The sequence below is a fragment of the Meleagris gallopavo genome, chromosome 3 (genome assembly GCF_000146605.3).
Source record: "Meleagris gallopavo isolate NT-WF06-2002-E0010 breed Aviagen turkey brand Nicholas breeding stock chromosome 3, Turkey_5.1, whole genome shotgun sequence".
Classification (NCBI taxonomy): domain Eukaryota; kingdom Metazoa; phylum Chordata; class Aves; order Galliformes; family Phasianidae; genus Meleagris; species Meleagris gallopavo.
The window spans coordinates 69,223,012-69,230,668 of record NC_015013.2 but is presented as its reverse complement, the minus strand read 5'-3'; positions in this window follow the sequence as shown (position 1 = coordinate 69,230,668).

Sequence of the window (7,657 nt, the reverse complement as noted above, 5' to 3'; positions counted from 1 at the left end):
CTCACAGTCATTTGCTAGCACTTATCTCCTTCCAGCAGAAAGGACATAAAGGAATACGTGCCAATAGATGCTACCGATCACCACTGCAGCTACAACACAGTCACCTGTGTGGGGCATTTCAGCTTGCCAGTGGCAGGGGATGGTGTTCCGCAAGGCCTGGCACACAGTCCTTCCCACCACATGGCAGCAGCTCTGACACGCATAAACCAGAACAAGGAAATGGGGAAGTTTGAAATTTATGTAGCAGCCTCCTGTTCACATGGACTTCCATATCCCCAGAGGACAGAGACAACAGCAGAAGGGTAGGCAGGTGCAGTTACCTTTTAGGTTTTTCCAGCTTTTCCAGCAAGATGTATCAGAAGACCCTAAGATAGTAGTTTATGACTACTAGTTTTCCTAGGAATCAGAGAATTACTCACTCCCTAATTCATCTGGCAGATACTCAACTGTTCTTACCTTCTCTTTCAAACAATTACAAGTGGAGGGTGTTTCACCAATTAATGTTTTGTCAACATCTTTTGGGTTGTGTACTGATCGGTGTGCAGTGCCATGTCTAGATATGTGGTTACCAGGCATTTCACATTATTTCAAGACTGTGGGCAATTGCTTGCAATATAACTGTATTTCATAAAGGAACTCCCACAAGGTAGATTTGCCCAGCCATTAGAGGTGCTAAAGGGGAAACGAGAAGAGGCAGTGGGTCATCCTGACACTTCAAAAATAAATTTCAGATTGCTATAAATGTGTCACAGAAAAACAAAGTCATTTCTTGTTGCCCCTATAGAAGAGATGTTAAGCAGTATTTGTTCCTTTTTCTCTGATACAACTGTAAATTAACAATGAATGTCTGCTCTAGGCTGGGCATCCTAACTCTGAAATGAAAGATGGTACTGCTAGAATTAGACTAGTTTCATTCAATGAACGAGGAAATACTTTACCATCTCTACCGTCCCTGTATTTGATTAAAACTAGAGGAAATCCAGGTCTTTGTTAGCCCATTTAGGAGGCTTCCATCCATTCTGACATTGTTTCTTTATTTTTTTTTAATACAAATAGCAGAATTCTCAAACGGTTTAACAGCAGGCAGTAACTCAAATCAAAATAATTCCTGGAATATAAAAGATTTTTGATTTCTGACCAAAATTTAGGTTTTCTATCTTTTGTTCTGCTTTGAACCAGTGACTCATGAACTTCACAGACTTAAATTGTTTTGTTTTGAACTAAACTTGAAATCTAAGAAATTGGAAAGAAAACATTCAGGAATGATTTTGATTAAGAAGATACCTTAAAGAACATCTTTGCTGTAAGAAAACAACGTCAGAACGGATGGAAGCCTCCTGAATGGGCTGACAAAGACCTGGATTTCCTCCAGTTTTAAGCAAATACAGGGACAAAATGTGTTCAGTAGCATTCCAGCTAATAAGGGTAGGCCTGTTCAATATACCTTTGTTCCCGCGTGTATTTTGTAATTATTCAATGAACTCTGTTTTTACTAGTTGCAGTCAACTAGATTTAAATTTCAGAGTATAATCAAATCCTTAAAAAGGATAAACTTCTCAATTCACGCTACAGAAAATTCATGAAAATGTTGCTGCTGTCAAAGCTCATGTAAGAATTCTTCATGGGCAATCTTACGACGAGATACCATCTCTTGAAACAACCTGAAACAGATGCTGAACTACTTGAGGCTTGGTTCCTCGAGGCATTTTTTGTACTGTAAAGTAGCACACCCAGATGTCACTACCTGCAAGGCCTTCAGTATGCATTGTACTTAACATAATGTGAAGATGACCAAACATTATACAGAGCTGAAGACTAAGCAAAGCAAAAAATGTAATTCACCATTAGTTCAGCATGGTTGATTCTCTAAACTCACTAATATTTAGAGCATGACCTCCAGTATATGTCAGTAATACAGTTGAAAAGGAGAGAGAGTGTGACAACAAAATATAATAGAAAGGAAAATACTGGAGCAGATGTCACCAGGAAAAGTGTTAAGTGTAAGTATTGGAGAGCTGCTATCTCCAAGATTATTTGTTCCACACTGGTCCTGTACTGTCACTGTTCAGTAACATATTCACTTCTCTCTAGCAAGAGCATAAAAGATCCTCCAGCATGTTCCAAATAATAACTTTGGGATTTTTCTTTCTGTACTTTAAGATATTGTGCTGCAATTGTAACTCTTTTGACTCCAGTCCTAGTGTTAACATTCTTCACACCAAACCAAACACAGAATCCACTGCAACATCTACTCCTCTTCACCTCCTGAACCTGATCCTAACATCTCAGTTCTTTCCACCTTTTCTTTTTGAATTTTCATACCCTAACCCTAACCCTACCCTATACCTGTTCATAACCTAACCCCTTCTCTCACTTTCTTTACTCTCCCAACTTAATTCCTCCAGGTATCTGATTCTCACAAAGGTTTGTCTTTGCCTGAACCTATATTTTCAGTGTTTCCACTATCAGGAGCTTTCTTTTATATCTGACACTCTGGATTAAACAAGAATCAAGCAGGAAATCAGAAGTGTGCAAGATCCTACCACAACGCCACTTGTGGGTGTTTTGCCATTGGATGGGGACAGCACAAAGATCAGAGACACCAAGCTAAAAAAGTACATTTATCTTTACTTAAGTTTAAAGCAATCAGATAATAAGTGAAATGACACAGCAAGAATAATACAGAACAAGGCAGCGCAGCTAACCATTACTACATAAGAACAGTGACACTGATTAAGAAAGATTCATCACCAATTGCCCCAATACTTTACCATCACCCAGATCCACTTTTGCTGGGGAGCCCCGGTTGCAGTGAGGATTTCAAGAACTTTTCCTGGCAACTGAGAGGTCCTCCATAGTACGTCCACATGTGTGTGAGGTCTCCAATATTGCTGCAAGAAGGTCCAGCTTTTATATTTGGAATAAACAAGTTCATGTGACAATTAGTCGGAAACATCTGGTTTCTGTATCCCTTTGGATTCCACCTCAAGCCTGGCCAGGGCTCAAGGAGGAACCAAAGAAGTTTATGTACTAGTAGGCCTTGAAATTATACTTACTTGTTTAAGTAAAGGTTAATACATTCTCATAACACTTTATCTAAGCTACATCTCTTGCAATTTGTCCAAGACACACATTTTACTAATGATCATACATCTTTTGCTAATGATCAGATACTGATGATATATAACACTGAGTTGTAAGATTCATCCAGGGGTCAGCTTTGGCTTGAGGCCTACTGTTCAGACCTTAGTACTTCAGTAGGTCATACACACCAGGTTGCACAAAGCAACTGATTCCACAGCTGATAGCACAGGACAATGTCTTTCACTCAGTTTTCCTATATATTTCACCTGCTCCCTCATCTCCAGAATCATGCAATATCTGTTTTCTACTTTGCGTTGCTGACACTGATTTATTAGCTCCCCCTCCACATCTACTATATTCAATCCTCTTCAACCACTGTCCAGCCTCCTTCAGTGATTAACATCAGTATTCTGTAACTTGACCTTTCTGTAAATGTCAAATTGTCAGCATCACCAAACTAAACCATTCTCTCTTCCTTTCTTTTCCTTCCATTATATAGGTTTATTTTTCTCTACTCTGCTCTCCCTCATTTGTCCTTTTTTTCACTAAGTTAGCACTGCTAAAATATTTCTGGCAGATCCCTTGTGATCCCATTAACTTTCTCTAATGTTAATTTGTCCTCTTCTTGACTTACCTTCCTACAACAATGCTCCATATCCAAGATAATGATATCTCAGGCCTCCCATCCCAGCAAATTTTTCAGCATTCCTAATTAATTCCTGAAACTATCCATTCCTATGAGTTCCACTTCTCCCTGTTTCTATAAGAACATGTGAACCTCCCCCAGTAGAGATGAGGAAAAGTAAATAAGTTGGACATGACTCTCATCCTCACTCTTACCTTTCAAAGCTGACTTTAATGCACATTGAAATAAAGCTGCTTTGGGATTACATGGATTGTTCTTTGATGGAAAAAAATGAAGAACTAACCCCTCAAACAATTGGTAGCATTCAAGTCCAGATTCCAAAAACATTTAATAATGTGATCTACTCTAAGCTTACTAATAATATTGAGAAGTTAAAAGCAAATTCTTAAGCATTATGGTTTCTACAAGAATTTGCAGAATTGGGGTCACCCATTGCTGACAAATGAAAATAGAAAATAACTAAGCTTAATTAGCTTTGAGATCTCTTGCTTTGGGGTCCACTTTGCAGACATCTCACATCAAAATACATTCTGAGTGACAACAGTTTGCCAAGGCCTAACTCTTAATGTTGCGTTAAGAGGGTTTATTTGCATTTAATTTTATTTCATTTTCTATTTTGACTCACACTGTGGAATATTTGTTTGTTTGGAGAATAAAATAAATTGCTTTAGAATTATGTTATTTACACAGTTCAGTTAGCTTTGAAGTTCATGATTCATTTAAAAGGATGGGAACAGAAGGAATGAGTTTTCTTCTTAAGTCTGCTATTTGCTGGATAGAAATCTTTATCTTTCAAGGCAGAGTTTGAACAGCACCAGCCCACTGAATTTCACTGAGTCTGCTGAAACTTCACAGTAGCAATATTTCTTTCGCGAACCAAACTATTATTTAAAGGCACTATGAGATTTCCTGTGAAAAAATACCTGACAAATTCTTTTTGGAATTCAATTTCCAATCCAATTTTTTTGTTCAAATTATAGCTTACCATGTGAGTGCTGTACATAGGTTCCTCCAAAAGTAATGCCTCCTCTCTATTTCCATGCAAAATACAACAGATACAAAGAGCACAATAACACTATTTGACAGAGCAAATTCTCAGCTACAAAACGCTATTTTTCAGCACAGTCATCACCATTAGCTCTGCATTTTTGCCAGCAGTGAACAAGAGCCTGCATGTGTGCTCGTAAAAATTTGCACCAGTGGAGGTGATCCACTGTTGTTGCTGCCACCACTGAAACACACCACCCACTGCCTCACTGTCTTCACATCCTCTCTGGTCTCCATAAACATTCAGCAAGCATCACTGAATGTCAGTGGGTGCCATTTTTCCCACATGTAGAAATTCCACACCTTTACTACATATGCAATTCTATAGCAGATACCATTGTGTCAGACTGCCCCTCCACTGCCATCTGTCACACAGCAACAACATGTAACAGAATATTGGCGGGAATATTCGGCCCCTACTGCCAAACCACCAACATCTGCCTCTGATGTCGTGGGCCAATATAGAAAAATAGGAGGCATTACTTTCAGAGCAGCCCTTGTACAATTTACTCTTCCAGAAATGAAGCCCTAGGTGCTCCGCTGTCATATTTCTAAATTCAGAAAAAAAATGATAATGTTGGAAGGGCACAAAATAACATTTCAATATTCTAAATTCTTAGTTAAGGAAATAGATGCTCCTTTCTCATTGAAGGATCAGGGGTTGGTTTGTTGTATATGTATATACACCATCTATTCAAATATACTTTTCTTAACTGAAAAGAAAAATAAAAGCCAGCCTCATTACGAGAGTTTGACAGACTTTACAGGAAGTATGTACAATGCAGAACTTATGCACGACACAAAATTGCAGGGCCTCAGAGGAAGCCAACTGAAAAGAGAAAACAGAGAACAATGAACGCACCGAAGTGTGGTGAGGACTCCCGGGAGCTTTTGTCAGAAGAGAGGGTTGTAATACAGCCTCTTTCCCACACAGAACAGTAGAGCACGTAGCTTTGCACCTCCTGCACATCACAGTAAGTCTCCTCTTTGGTCATTTTCTGCAAACTTATTTTTTATAAACTGTGTAAGAAAGGCTCCCAAATCAAATCCATGCTGAAGGCTCAGAAGCAAGATTCAGTTATACGTAGAGCAGAAATCAGGGTTAATATCATTAGAGCACATGCCACCTTAACTATGGCGAAGCTTTAAAAATGACATTTCTAAAATACAGCAACTGAATTCTAGTGGTGTTATTAGTAAGCTGTCTCCTCTACTGAAGGAATGAACAAGGACAATATTGTTACTTATAATTCAGAGCTAGCTTGTATGAAAAAGACATGTGGCATCAGGAAAATGTAATTAATTTGGTGGTGTAAGCCTTCATAAATTATCAAGTATTCCCAATAGCAGTCCTGCAAAACTTACAGAGAACATGAGCTGCCTTTAAATTACTTAGTTTGCTTGCTACCAGAATTCTTTTAAGGTGGTTGGATACTGACACAATATAAAAAATGCTCACGCTACTGCAACAGCTGACATACTGAACCACCTTTAATTAAGACCATAACGTTCCTTTGGGCCATACATAAGACAGTAATCTGTGTCCAGAGGCTGTCACTCTCTTCTCTAATGGACTACAGCACACAAAAATTAATTATAGGGGAAAGGTTGCTGCTCCAACTGGGACTGGAGTCTCAAGATTCAAAAGCAAATGTTTTGTTGCTGATCAAAATGAGCGGCTCCTTTTGCAGCAGCAAGTGCAGTTTATGTCACACTGCACTTAACCCTCACTTCTAGCATTAAAATCAGCAAATTTGTTGCCTGAGGGGAAATTTTTACATTTTTATTTACTCAATCATTTGCTCATTATGATGCCATTGCATCACCATCTGAGCACAATTTTCCTGTCAAAAAGGAGAGGAAAAGTTGATTTGAAAAATTAGAATAGAAACATTAGATCAGAACTCTCAACCACATGATTCTTGTGTGTCACTGGCAATAAAATGAAACGATAGCTATAGAAAGATTTCTAAACATTTTTCCAGTGCTATTTGTTTTAATTTTTAAACAAGTTAACTTAGAACATGCTAATACTTTCTGTGTTTGCTTTCAGCAAATAGTCATTGGTAAATGATATTACAGGTAGGGATGCTTGTAGACAGAAGATTTTAAAAATGTCATAAAATATGTTTTAAGAATGAATTTAAAATCATGGATGATGCTATCTAGTGGCCAAAGTTGTTAACTTTTTGACTTTCTGAACTGGGGAAAGCTATAGTCAAAGACAGAGAAATAAGAACTGTCCTGATGCAGATACCTGCGGTTAAGTTCCCATTACTTGTACTTAACAAAGAATCTCAGGTTGTGAGCTTATCGCATTGAGTTCATAACTCACCATCAAACTCACAGAAATAATCAGCTGGGTTAAAGCATATCTGTACAGTGTTGACACTGTGTGTTTGTTCCTGCCTACCAGAGGAAAAAGGGAGAGGTGAACATGCGCTATTGCAAGTATTTAAGCTGAAACAAAGGTTTACAGAGGGAGAAGAAAAAGATATAGCCTAAACAAGTTTGAATACAAACTGCTAACCAAAAGGAAGAGAAAGCGGTGATGACACAGCCCATGTGATTTTTCAACAGATGATCATCAAAATTCAGAAGTGCAATGCCAGAATGTAACCGCAGGCCCCCTTCTCCAGCCTCAGGATACAAGCAGCTCCCATGAACCTCAGGGGAAATCTTTCAAGCAGCAGTGTTCCCTATTTCAGTAACACCTGAGATGATTAAAAGAACAATGAAACTCAGCTGTAAACGTGCAGCAAGGTTACAGTCTGCAATCTGAATAGTACTAGGAGGAATGAAATAAAAATGAAATCAATGCTCACACGGATAATGTAAATCAGATGCAAATAAGCTTCTATTTTATTTGTCTTTTTTTTT